The sequence below is a fragment of the Vanessa tameamea genome, chromosome 20, assembly GCF_037043105.1.
Source record: "Vanessa tameamea isolate UH-Manoa-2023 chromosome 20, ilVanTame1 primary haplotype, whole genome shotgun sequence".
NCBI lineage: Eukaryota > Metazoa > Arthropoda > Insecta > Lepidoptera > Nymphalidae > Vanessa > Vanessa tameamea.
Window position 1 is genome coordinate 5,012,684 of NC_087328.1, and position 15,317 is coordinate 5,028,000.

The following is a 15,317-nucleotide window of genomic DNA, read 5'->3' on the forward strand; positions in this document are numbered from 1 at the left end:
ATCATTGCGCTCGAAATTTCCATTCAACCGAGAAGTACAAACAATTTTTTTAAACGTTTAATTATAAAAATATAATTGTATAAAATATTTATCTATTGATAATCTTTACAAGATCTAGGAAACATTAATTCCCTTCATTATGATGAGCCGAGATGTTCCAGGAGTTCGAACATGTTTTGTTAACCGAAAATTTTCTGAACAACTGAATTTTCTAGTATTTATTTTGTCTTTATAAATTATCTTACGCAAATGTGTCATTGAAGCAGTATGTTGGAAGTAGCTCCAACTTTTCTCCACAAAAAGAAAGGCCCCAGTATCACTCAATATATTTAAAATAACTTTACACTGCGTCAAAATTTTAGCAAATAAAATAAAAGACATTGTGCTAAAAAAATACTATCCTATCCTGTTATAAGCGGCTTGTTTTGTTGCCTTTGGTATTAAATTCGTACTGGTATCTCGCAGGCACCCTTTTCGGTTCGTTTCTTGATATTTTTTCTACTACACAAAACATATTGTTACTCACCTCTTTCATTTCATATAAATGCCAATTATTATTTGAACGCACACTTTATAACTAATCTATACTTCTATACTAGGTACTATTGTAAATGCGAAAGTAACTCTGTTTGTCTGTCTGTTGTCAAACTACTGTACCAAATTGGTAGTGCCAAATTATGGTATGACACAAACTCGAACTCCAAACAAGTCCTTCCTACTATTTTATGCCTAACAGCCTTTTTTTTCTCGCTGGAAAAACGCGTTACGCGCTTCCCCCACGTGATGGAAGTGGGGGGGGTTTGTGGGACTCGCCGATGTCCAGGGCGCCGAGTACGCCCCGGTCAATGGAATACCCCCTAAAAAAATAGTGGTACCCTCTCCGTCTTTTCGGCGGGCGCCACGGGATCGCTTTTGCATGCTACCGTGACGCCCTGACGGTCGGCCTCCTCGGTCGGTCTCCTAGCTATACCTAACAGCCTAACCAACCCCTAAAACGCTATCGTCACACAGTTCACATAACCCGCAAGTTAATATAAATCAAACTTGCTTTCCGTGGTAACTACTTTATTTTCGAAATATATTAATTCATTGTACCTATTGGAAATACGTTATGCTGTTATATATAATAAAAAAAAATTAATAATTGCAGGCAGAAAAAGAATGACTACAAAAACAAGGGTATGGCAGAAATATCTAACATCTCCACAATACACGAGGCATCTGTGCCTACAACAATACGTCATCGTCTACAAATTTGCCACGAGATTCTTACAACCGCATTATAGCATATCTCATGCAGTGGTTGCAGTCGTCACACGAAAAACTTCATATTTTACACCAATAACCGCGAAGATGCGTTGGAGACACTGGTGACGAATGCACAAATGGAAACCAATGATGAGATTCTGAATAACAATTTAAAAATGGTAATCCTTAATAGAGATGATCACATTAAGGATAAACTAGCCGATTACCATCCTGGCCAGCTGAACCCAGAATTCCATGAAGATTATTAACATCAACTCAACAAAGACAAATTCCGAGTTAATGAAGAAATCATGTCTTAAAGTTTGATTCAAACTTTTTGTCATCTATTTAAAATTCTAAAATGATAGTTCCGATTCTGCCTGTCACTAAAAAAAGCACCCATATTAAAATAACAATAAAATCGAATAAAAATATTGTTTATTCAAGTATGCTCATAAAAGCACCTTTTGCTACCACCGAGCGGTTCGGAAAGTAGATTCTACCGAGAAAAACCGGAATAGAATTACGGAATAGAAGAAACTTAATAGTTACTCGTTTCGACCATTTTTTTTGCATAGTATGTCAGTAGAGTACAAGTTTTATATATGCTGCCTAGAAATCAATATGTACTAAGCCAACGACACTTTATCTTTATTTATCTTGTATTGAGTTGTATGCCTTATATATCTTTGTTTTTACATGAGCTTTCAATTTTTTAATAGACCAAGTAAAAGTAACTTTGGAATCTTATTATAGAAACTGTTACTGTGCCCCAGGAAGGATGTATTAACTTTGCGATGTCGGAAACTAGGTGTTAATAGTTTACCTTTCCTCCTCGTGTCCACAATGATTGTCTCCGTTTCTTTCAAAAATATCTATTTGTTCTGTACATAATAATATTTTATTAAATTATGTAATATAGGTACATGAGAGCCGAGATGGCCCAGTGGTTAGAACGCGTGCATCTTAACCGATGATTTCGGGTTCAAATCCAGGCAGGCACCACTGAATTTTCAAGTGCTTAATTTGTGTTTATAATTCATCTCGTGCTCGGAGGTGAAGGAAAACATCGTGAGGAAACCTGCATGTGTCTAATTTCAACGAAATTCTGCCACATGTGTATTCCACCAACCCGCATTGGAGCAGCGTGGTGTAATATGCTCCATACCTTCTCCTCAATCGGGAGAGGAGGCCTTAGCCCAGCAGTGGGAAATTTACAGGCTGATTATGTTATTATGTAGGTACATAATTTTGAAAAGCATATGAGCAAATGCACCGCCAGTTGTAAGTGGTCACCTTTGGCCGATACATACACAGTACCATCACTACCTACGCCATCAATGCTCCGCCAACCTCGAGATCTTAAATGCTTATCCTTTGGGCCATTATAATTGTTGATTTGCCCTTCAAACTTAAACACTATGATACAAACTGGTGTTCGATCGAATAACTAAGATAGTATCATCTAAGTGGTACCCATATGAGTATGAACAGGCTCTACCAACTGTTACATTTTGATAAAGTACACATTATATATTAAACAAGCGTACTTATTTTTTTAAATATAATTACTCACTAATACTGCCTTGTCTCGTTTGAAGGATGAGTGATCCAGATTAATTACAGGCAGAATGGACATAACATCTTAGTTCCCATGGTTGGTGGTGCATTGGCGATGGGAAAGGATGATAAATATTTCATCCACTGCTAAAATCTTGGTTTAAGTAATCTAGGGGATGACAATTTAATATCAATTTAGTGTCATAAAGACAATAAGAAAAGAAAAGAGATTCCTCTCTTAAGTCACTTACTATATTGATTTTTAAATAAAAGTACATTTTAATAAATATGCTCGACTTTAGTTTAAAAATTTATATATTGGAAGGACATCGGCTACATTTTATATCTAAAACCTACGACCGTCCATACGGCGGAGTAACGCGAGTAAAACACGGGCGTAGCCGTGGCCGAAAACCAGTATTTTAAATAATTGTAGTCAAAAGAACTTTTCTTGAAAAATTATAGCAAATACAAACAATAATATTATTGCTTTGTTTATTCAGGCAGGCGTTTTATTATTATTTACGTCCTCGGGATCGTAATTTAATATACTTTATTTACCTACATCAAATAAACAATTTACTCCCCAAAATATATACTATTATGACATTTCCAATAGGCTATACTGTAATAAATAGTATTACTGTATTCGGTCCAACCTTACATTAAAACCTCTTCCGAGATAAGAAGGGTTTGGCTCACCTTTAACTCTGGATATAAACTTAGCTATCTTTGAATAGCACTCAGTTATCGATTCACAACCATTACCATTGAATAACTCTCGAATTTTTTTAACTTTTACCGTATTCTTATTGAATATCTACAGATAAATTACAAAAAAGTTTTGTTAAATTATTTGTTTCGGGTTTTTTTCTTCCAAATAATTACAATTCCATGTTCCACATAAAATTTCAACGCTCAGGTAATCCATAGATATATCAACCCCAATAAAATAATTAAAATGAAAATAATTCCAATATTTTTTTTACCTCTGTTTCTTTTTCTACCTTATGGTTGTTTGAATGAGATCGCTGTCTTAGGAATATCCTGTCATTCATCTTTCTTATATGTGATTTATGTTTGTGTTTATTGGTATACAATAAAGAACATTTGGATTTTATTTGAAATTTTTGACTTAAATCACTAGTGTAAGATATGTTTTGCGTTTTTGTTAGTAAGTAAAGTACTATTTTAACAAAAGTAACAGGATCAATTCATATAATATGCCGTAGGTACTCCCCCCTGATTAAAGCCCTTTCCTTGAGGATGAAGTTTGGCTTATTTCACCACACTACCTCTGTTGCGGATGGTAGGCATGGTGAACATGCGATACGATATACGGTAGCTTCTTTACCATAATTTCAGTTACCACTGAGCACGATAAGAATTTTAAATACATACGATTGATGAACCTTTGGGCTACTTCGGCTATTCAGCAATTGACAGATAAGTGGAAAAAATGAATGATGATGAATGATAGAATGAGCTGTTTTTGCGCAAAGACTGGGACGTTATAGTATTTTTGCAGATTAATCTACTTTAAGAACGGGCGACGAGGGTAAAATCGATCAGAAGGGCCTCATCATCGTCATCGTCTAACATGATCTAATTTATATATTTTCCAAAAAAAAAATGTATGCATGAAAGAACACTTGGATACCTTTATAAGTGTTATTTTAGAATATTTTTGTATACTTAAATATTTCTTTTTATTTTAATAAAAATAAAATTCAACCATCAAAAAGTTTTATAAAAAAAAAAGCCGTAAACGCAATATTTCAGTGGAATTATTTAAACTAAACTTTCTATAAAATAAAATTCATTTTAACGACGACTTTTAAAAGATACTTTTACCTAGAAATTGACACTTCAACTTCCACAAGATCGTTAAAACAGTGTGTCTCTTTATACGAAGTAGTCACGAAGGAAGTCGGAATTACTGCTCACAAATATATGTATTGTATATATAGTAAGCAGGTTCATATAATAGGAATGCAGTGCTGTGTTATGTGCTTCTGTGGAATGCACGCTATTGACAATCTAGAATTTCGTATTAATACGAAAAATAATTCCATTAAAACAAGTAGTGATGTTCAAATTGAATTTTAAAGTAATCTCCACTTTCTGCTAAAAAAAAAAATTTGATTGTTTATTACGTCAGCGATTTACACTGGCCATTGATCATTCAGATTATAGCTTAGTTACTTACATTTCGATAAGCGTTTCAAAAATTGTAGGTCAAACTATGATATTTAATAAAAACAAAATAAAACGCTTTGACAAAACGACAATTTTGTTCTTCTGATAAAAGGTACGGCAATTAAAAAATCGACCTATTAAAAAAATAAGAAATTTGAATTTCGAACGTTAATCATTGTCTTAGTGAGATGCCATGAAAATTGTACAATGAATATTTAGATTCATAATATTTAAAATTTCATTTTGACACCGAAGTTGTATGAAAAAAAAGCTAAACAAATGCACGGCAAGCAAATGTATGAAATAATCATGAGATGGTTGAAGTACAATTTCATCTAACCTAAATAAAAACGAATGAAATGAAAAGATGCCCCAAGTATACAGATTTATACGAACTTCCCTTAAATAAAAATACGGGCAATTCATCCGTTCTATAAAATGTTGTCTAATTTCTCAGCGATTTGAATGCCTTTTTAACTAATAAGATACTACGATGGTTCATAATTTAGTTAAGAAATCCCAAGTCTTATTCACAAATTAATTTACATTTTTTTTAAAGTCATAAATTCATTAATTTATTTGGAAAATGAGTTATTAACAATAAGTCCCTAAATTTATACTAATATGAATTTAAAATAGTTACTGTATCTTGACCGCGTGGAATAATGGCAAGAATGCTAGCAGCATTTCCCCGTTAAATCGGAATTCCGTTCCTCTGGGCAAAAAAAGGGACCAGCCCTCCTGTCACGGGTAAAAACAATAAGGTGTGTTATACTTTTATTGAAGATTTTTGCACTACTACTCCAAGGTCCACGGACAAAAAATAAAATTTGACATAAGACTTAATCTATGATTACTTCATGTATTTAAAGCCGATTTTCGCGTGAATATATTATTATACATACTTAGTGGTATGACCACCCAGTTATTACATAATATTCTACCGCCAAACCGCAACATTTAGTATTATTGTTTTCCGGTGTGACGGAAGTAAACTAATGTAACTAGAGCCACAATGGACATAACATCTTAGTTTCCAATGTATTCACGATATAGCGGATCGTTAATACTTCTTAGAGTGCCACTTATCATCAGATGGCTCGTTTATAGCGACTTGTCACTTGTAGCAAACAAAAGCTGTCTTAATCCTGCATCCCTACGGGCGGACAAAGGACACAATAAATAACAGTAATAATCTTCTAGTTAACGTTGTTATAGATTCTAATAACAACACAAATCCAATGGCTTATCATGCTTTCCGGTCAAGATAGAAACTCTAAGGCTCTAAGGACTCGAAGCAAATGAACACACACCGGGAATCACGCGAAAATCAGCTTTAAATACAAGAAGTAATCATAGATTATTGTTAACTAACCTTTATGTAATATAATAATTATCTTTATCTGTTTTTTTTTTTTAATTAATAAGTTTCAAATTTAACAGACCTAGAAATTATGTATGCGTATAATTGTACATATTTATATGTATTGCTAATCTTTTTCTCTCTAATTAAGATGTTTCTATAAAGACCTACCGATCTAAATATGACTTAATAAATAAGGTCAGAATATTCAATTGAAGCGCCTTCAACAGAAATAGACTCTAAGAAAAGTAAGTAGGAGGATAAATGACAAAAGGAAATTAATTTTACGAGTACTCTCATCCGAGTGAAAAAGACCACTTAAAAATCACACTCCTAAATTAAAACAACTCATTGAGGTTTATATAATTTAAGATTAAGATTTAGTTTAATTTAAGATTTATAAGTTTTTACTAAATATTTATGAAATTCGAACATGTCTGCCAAGTTTACTTAATTAATAGTTTTTAAATCAAAATAACATGGCGGCTTAATCAAGAATCGGTCGAAGAAGAGTGATTAAAATCTTTATTTACATAAGAATTAATAATATAAGTCCTTTAATACATACAAATATGAATTACAACTACAAATAGTTACTGTATAATCATGACCACAAATATGAATTACAAATAGTTACTGTATAATCATGACCGCGTGGAATGGTGGCAAGAATGCTAGCAGCAATTCGAATTTGAATCGCAATTCTGATTATATACCTAATTATAATCGATCGTAATTAAAGTGATATATTGTACGAGTATAACAATAAACATTTTTCCAAGAAATATATCTAGCCATATTAATATAGGTATAAAGTATTTGTATATAAGTTATATTATATATCTATATGTAGAAGCCATATTTTTGTACATACTATGTTCAAAATGTATAAACTGCAAAATAGTCTACTGCAGAAGATATTTATATTTTCAATTTTAACCATTGAGCTGTTGAAGTACTGAATCATATTTGGGTGAAAAATACAGCAAGGGAAGATGTACTAAAATACATACCGCATGCAAACTTATTCCTTTAAGTTATTCTTAAAAAGAAGTTTAACAAACATTCATCTGATAATATTTAAATCGGACGAATAAAATCTTTCTTAAGTCAGTTTTTTATTTACGAAGAAAGATTTTTGTAATAAGGTACATAAAACTCGGTTAATCTACAAGAATGAAGCCTTAAGGCTCTATTTGCATTTCATGTTAGATCTTTTATTACTTGGAATACTTATTTTTTAGGTAAATTTTACGAGTTTAATTACCTTTGTTCCATGCTGATTACTTGTTTTATAGTACTAGCTTTTATTTTTGGGTTTTCTTCGGCAGAAAAATAGAACATACGCCGGCCGCAGGAAATCAAATTAAAAAATATACTTTATTCCATGCTTCAAGTAATTTGAATCACGTCAAGCGTTACTGTTCTAGTCTCGTGGGTCGTGATATTATATAGTTTCGAATCGTTATTGTACAATAAAAATTTGATTAAAAGCTACCACTAGTTCGGAATGTAGTAATGTTACTTGGTGTTCGACTTTGTGCAGCTCTATCTTGGTAGGTACCATCAACTCATCAGATATTGTTCCTCCAAAAAGCAATACTTATTGTTGAGTTCCGGTTTGAAAGGTGAGTGAGCTAGTGTAATTACTGGCACAAGATACACAACATGTTAGTTTCCAAGATTGGTGACACACTGTCGATGTAAGTAATGGTCATTATTTCTTACAACGACAATTTAAATGGACGTTGTTGACCACTTACGATCAGGTAGCCCATTCGCCTGTATGCCAACGTATAACATTAAAAATACAGAAGAAAATAATGAAGAAATATAACTTCTAGTCTGAATGCTAAAAGGCATAAAACTCAGTAAATCCTTTTTTTTTAATCTACGTGTACTCATTATCCATATCATAAATGCGAAAGTAACTCTGTCTGTCTGTCTCTCTGTCTTTCTCGCTTTCACGCCAAAACTAATAATATTATAAAAATAAAACTTCCGGAACTAAGGATCCAATTTATAAACAAAAAAAATCACTGGTAGACAGCTAAACTATTACTGTTTGCTATTGGTATAAAGTATATTTATAGTATACCATTTTCGTTATTAATAAATAGCACCCGAGCGAAGCAAGTGCGAGTCGCTAGTAATATTCATATAATATAATATGTCTATACTCTGTGGTACAATAATCAGTGATGTTTTTTATTTATATTTTAATTAAGAAAAAAACATTATTGATCGGTCGCCCCGATACTGCGTTAAACAACTATTTCTTTTATAAAATGAGCAAGGGAAATGTCAATATGAACTTACATAGTAAGACTTAAGGATTTTAGTATATTATTAGATTTAGTATATGCTTCGTAGGTTTACAATAACTCACAGGCCAGTCGACAGAACAATTTGACCTCAAGTCGCAATTTCAATTACGGACATATTTATTTGTTGTTCTAGTCGCATATTTGTTCTTTTGTTTACTATTGGAGTGAGCCAAGATGGCTCAGTGGCAAAATATGTGACTTTTAACTGATGATTTAGGGTTCATTTTATTTTTATGATTCATCTCGTGCTCAGCGGTCATGGAAAGCATGAATGATTTTGCTTAATAGTAGGGCTTTTCTCCTGGGTAGGTGCCACCCACTCTTCAGATATTCTATCGCCAATCAGCAATGCTTAGTATTGTTGAGGTTTCCTTTGAAAGTTTAATGGGCTATTGTTGCTACAGACATAACATCTTATTTCTCAAACTTGGAGGCGCATTGGCTATGTAAATAATGGTTGATATTTACTACAGCACGAATGTCTATGAGCGGTGGTGACCACATACCATCAGATGATCCTTTTTCCCGTCCACCTCAATGAAAATATTCTGACACGTGTGAACCCACCAACCCGCATTGGAGCTGCGAGGAATAAGCTCGAAACGTTCTCCTCAAAAGGAGAGGAGTCCTCAGCTTTGTAATGGGACTTCAACAGGCTTTAACTTTACCATTATATCTCCTTCAGGTTCCAGAGTTAATCCATGTCAAATATTACCATGTTTTATGGTTTAGTGTGACGAGGAACAAAAAGACAAACTTACATTAGCTTTTATAATTCATCATATTATTATGAAATGCACACACAGATAAACCATCGTTATTATAAAATCTGGGCATAAATTGGTATCTGGTTGTATGTATGTGACGATATACTTTAAGGACAAAGGATGCCTTCTGAACACGTGATCTTTCACTTGACCCCACCTACGTCAAGACGACTTATGTTCTTAAAAGGACAAAGGAGTTCTTTGAATTGTTCTCTTACATTTATTGTGAAATAACGATAAATAAATATTAAATATTTTAAGTGTTACCCACGTTTATTATCATTAATTCAGAGAAACTTTTTTGCGTTTATAAATGAATACATCTATTACATATTATGAGAACATTGCATATCATTGCAAATATAATTTTATCATAGTCTATACTTATAAATGAGACTGTTTTTAGGGTTCCGTACCCAGAGGGTAAAACGGGACCCTATTACGTCGACTCCGTTGTCCGTCCGTCCGTCTGTCCATCTGTCACCAGACTGTATGTCATGAACCGTAGTGGTTAGATATGATATTTTTGCCGTTTTTATAGATAGTTGTATGGAACCCTTCGTATGCGAGTCTGACTCGCCGGTTTTTTTAAATACTTATGCCAGAAGACGCAGCACGCTACGAAATAGATTTTAGTATATAATATAATTCTATAAGTAGCTGAATTTTCGGCTTCACTAGCTTTAATATTTAAACTATTAACATAACAATCATGAATTTCTTGTTCTTGTAACGTAATATTACAGCGTTTATATGAAAACTTTCAACAAACATACATATGTATTATCTACATCTGAAACTTTGCTCGAACTATAATATTACGTGCTTAAAAACGAAACACCAAAAAGTATCCGTTGATAGTTAGCTCCAGGCAACAGTACAATGATACGCAATATTCCACGACACATTCTCGTTCGGAAGTAGAAACACTGCAATAATAACCACAAAGCCGTTTGCAGGCGTTCATGCCTTGCCAGCCTCTTTCAATTTTCAGCAGAGAAATAGTTACTAACGACAGTTATCGCCAGAACGCGGCACAGAACGCACGTGTTCTGAATTGTGACGCTACACGCGTTATTCCTAACTTTATAATAACGAATGTCGTATTAAAATGATTCTTTATTTAAACATGAACTAATTAATTCGTTTTTAATAATGTTTGAAAACATTTTAAGGTGTAAATAAATAATGTGTTACGAGAAACAATTTTAGTATTGTGTGTTGGTTTTTTATAATAATAATTTCAATTTAAAAATGACCTGTGTGAAGATACCTTGAATGTGGCCCTCGAGGAATTAACCTAGTTTCAGTGTTGAGTAAGTTGCATCTGAATAGCTTTACTTGAGTTTGTTAAACGCGCACAATTTACAATTTATCTTGTACTTTGCATCAGCTTTAATAAATTATAACGTTTCCAACCTATTTAGGTAGAGGTGTAGCCAAGGAATATAGTTCACACAATTTTATTGTCTTTTTGTAAGAAAAGTTTATGATAATTATGATTTATGATATTTTTAAATAAATATTTGAAATAAGAACCAGATGCAATTCGAATATTTAACGGCTATATCTAATTCCAATTTAAATATATTATAATTTTTACACAAATTAGACACGAAATTATGTAATAAAAACAATTTTTGCATTTATATTGGCTGAATGAAATCGTTCCTCCGTTAAATTAACCAAAACTAAATTCAACGTAATAAACGATAATATCACGATTCCAATAATGAATGTATTCAAAAAGTTTAAATTACTCGGAAGTAATCTACATTCCAATTTTAAAATGTGAACAATTCGAAATTGGAATATAGATTACCTAAAATTGGATATACACGTGTACAAAACAAAATCAACTATCAAAAATATTTTGTACTTCTCAACTTTCTTTCAGTTGGGAGCGTTGCTGAGTAAAATGCCTATATCGACCGCCCATCACTCGGTCACTAGCCCTACAAGCATAATATTGATCGTTTAGCCTCCATACCTCATAGGGTATAATAATAAACAAAATTACAATACAAGGTCGACTAATTCCCTCTTGTTAGTTACAAAGCTGCAGTATTATAAAATACTTAGAATACTAGACTTATATATATATATATACATATATATAATACTGTATAATCCATACTTAATATTATAAATGCGAAAGTAACTCTGTCTGTCTGTCTGTCTCGCTTTCACGCCAAAACTACTGGACCGATTTAAATGAAATTTGGTACACAAATAGTCTAGAGCCTGAGAAAGGACATAGGCTACTTTTCATTCGGAAAAAAGTGCTGTAAAGGGTTGACAAGGGGTATGTAAGGTTGTAAGTTGTTGAAAGTATTGTCATTTTTCAGACTGGAAGCATAAAACTTAAATTTTAGTATGTATACTTATAAACTAATATATTATAATTTTTGTAACACTGATTAAAAATGATTAAATACGTATTTAAGTGTTTCTAGATATTCTACCTCTAAGGGGTTTAATAGGGGTTTACATTTCTTATATAGATTAGCCCGGAAGGCCGTCATCTTTTAAGTTAGAAGCATGACATTTTATTATTGGGATACTGATTAAAAATGAGTAAATACGTATTTAAGTGTTTCTAGATATTCTACCTCTAAGGGGTTTAATAGGGGTTGACATTTCTTATATAAATTAGTCTGGGCGACCGATTAAAAATGAGTTGATTCGCATTTAAGCGCTATTGGATATTTTACGCCTAAGGAGAGAAATTGGGTAGACATTTCGTATATAGAATAGTCTGGAAGTCCGTCATTTTTGAAGTTAGAAGCATGAAATTTTATTTTTGTGCCATTGATTAAAAATAAGTTGATACGTATTTAAGCGTTTCTGGATATTTTACGCCTAAGGAGAGAAATTGTTTTAACATTCCGTATACAGGTTAGTCTGGAAGTCCGTCATTTTTGAAGTTAGAAGCTCGAAAGTTTATTTTTGGGCTACCGATTAAAAATGAGTTGATTCGCATTTAAGCGTTTCTGGATATTCTACCCTAAGGGCTGAAATACACACCAATGTGGTATACAAAGAGGTCTTGCTTAATTTGTAAATATATTCATATTCTACGCGAGCGAAGCCGCGGGTAATAGCTAGTATTGTTATAAATATTATTTATATGATCAAAATCGCACCTTCGACAAGAAATAAGTATTTTCAGTTTAAAAAGTCACTTGAATGTAATAATATCATTTTAAAAATGATTATGACTTTATTTATTTCGTTTTGTGTTGATTGATTATATTTAAGGTCGGGATAAATATAAAAGTATGTTCGGTAAGATGATGGTAAATGGCATTGCCTTACCAAATATACCTTGATAATTAATAATATAATCATAATAAAATATAAAGAAAGTAAATTAACGACCTATGAACGTACCACTGGTTTCTTGGAAACGTTGGAGTGCCTTCAACACGCTGCTCCAATGAGGGGAACATACATACATACATACATAGGACGGAATATCATACAACGAGTTTATGTTTCCTCATGAAGTTTTCCGCAAATTAAGTACACGAAAACTTGGTGCTGCTTTGGTGGGTTTGAACAAACAATCTTCTGTTTATATTGACGTTCTCTAACCACTGAGCCGTCTCGATTAGAAGCTCGAAACGAGAGTTGCTTCAAACTTCTAGTCGCTTTCCACACAGATCAATGTATTGTATTGTTAATTCAATGTTTTAAATTCATATTATCGGATCATAACAATACTGAAACTGAACTTAAGGTTTCGAAACAACACCGTATTTTAAATAAACTTTTATTTTATAATTACATTTAAAGTTTCAATAATGAAACGAGTAACTTTTGTAATAAATTCTTAACAACCCTTGTCTTATGTTTTAAACACATATAAGTAGAATCTTAACTACTAACCAAGAAAACACACTAGACACGATCTCTTCATTCTTTCATTAGTTTATATATTGAGCTAATATTATACATCGGCCAAGTCATGGGGTCAATGACCTGACAACTTTTAGTGTTACCATATAATTAACAGTGGTGACATCTATAAAATTTTAAAGCAATACTATCACAGACATCCAGACGATTTTGGATCGCCCCACATTTTTTATATAATTTTTGCCAACTAAATACGCAAAAAGAATATACATATATTGCTACAGGGACTAAACATGGATCCAATCAACATGACTCTGTACCTAACCACAACTGTAATCATAACGTTAGCTATATCACAGTTTCGTAGACAGAGAAAATATTAATGAAGCCAGACCTATCCTGTAATATTTACCGATGATTTTGCATAGTTCTCTTAATTTAAATACGTAATATTACTTAACAAGCAAAAACTTGGTTGCTTGGTGATACTGCTCTGTGCAAGCTCGAGGACGATCAACTCGTCATATATTCTATCACCTATCTATATATAAATAGATCTAGTATAATTACAGGTACACACAGGATCAAAGATCATATGTCCTGATCTTTGATCCTATGGTGGGCGGCGCAATGGTGGTGAAAAGAGTAAGCAAAGATAATAATTTGTTACAAAGCTATTTGTTATTGTTTTCAAATTGAAACAGATCAATACAACATTTTAATGAATTGCGGTAAATATTTAATACACCTTTCACTCCTCGCCTCTGGCTAGCACTCAATAACATCATTTTGATATTATTATTCAATATATAATCAATACATAAGTCAATCTATTTTTTTTTATCAAATCCTTTTATTGCCCAGGTACATAGAACCTTACAAGCTTAGCTAAACTTTACACACCTATTATTAAATCAATAGTGGTATAACTGTCAGTTCAACAACACAATGTATTATCAATATCATAACAATAGTTTTGAATCAGAACTGTTTGCATAACCCATGCAAAAATGATTCCAACTCTACAAAGCTTATATTGGCTCTTGAAAGTACAATAATATAAAAATAAACTGTACTATAGTCAATTTCAATGGCGGGTGAAGTAAAGATTTATAAACAAATTTGACCTTGAATTGACATGACGTAATTGGTCGAGCTAATATAAACTATTGTATTAATTATGACGTTTAGAATATCGGAATTTTAGAATTAAAATTATCTTGGAAGTTAGGTGAAAAAATTGGTGTTATAAAGAACTGTTTGTAGTAAAAAATATAGAAGAAAAATAAATGAAACACATAGACAGACGTAAATATAAGGTTTATTTTTACTCGTCCTGCCATTTGAATAAACTATTTATACAATGATGTAGATAACGCAAATCATATAAAAGATAAGGTATAATGGACATGCTTTATGATGTGATATAAAAGGTACATATTTCTAACGTTAATAATCACTAATTTATCACTCAGTTAAGTGAACACGAACATATATTGCAAGAATCACGCGATTTTTCACTTAAACTAAACTTAAATTTACGATTAATTAATCATGGCTTCTTACTATAATAAGTTTTGATTTATAATAGAAACGTAAATTAATATTTGGATAAATAAATGGCAATGGCCTTTGACGCTATAAAATATAAGACTTTGCTTACAAGGTCAATATGCTAACCATAGAAGACCATAATCCATTTTTTTATTATGACCATCATCCATAGACATTAGCACTGTTAGAAATATTAATCATGTCTAACTACACTAATGCACCCCCAACCGTGGAAACTAAGACGCTATGTCCCTTGTGCCTGAGCCGGTCTCAATTTCAAATCAGATCTTAGCAACGTACATAATCACGAGAGCCTGCGCAAAGCACTGCTTTCAGATTTATTTTAATCTGCTAAACTTGATGTACTCCTGAGTGATTTCGACCTTTCTCGAGGGAGACTACCAAACTTCGTAGAGCATATTATAATACAGAAGTATA

At 32.4% G+C, this 15,317-nt stretch overlaps 1 protein-coding gene across 1 annotated transcript in view; it reads left to right on the plus strand.

Moving 5' to 3' along the window:
* Positions 1 to 10,493: 10,493 nt before the first annotated feature.
* Positions 10,494 to 15,317, plus strand: part of LOC113401754 (uncharacterized) — a 96,939-nt gene continuing 92,115 nt past the window's right edge. The window contains exon 1 of the mRNA XM_026641767.2: positions 10,494 to 10,780. The gene's annotated coding sequence lies outside the window, so the exon portion shown is untranslated. The remainder of the gene's footprint in view (positions 10,781 to 15,317) is intronic.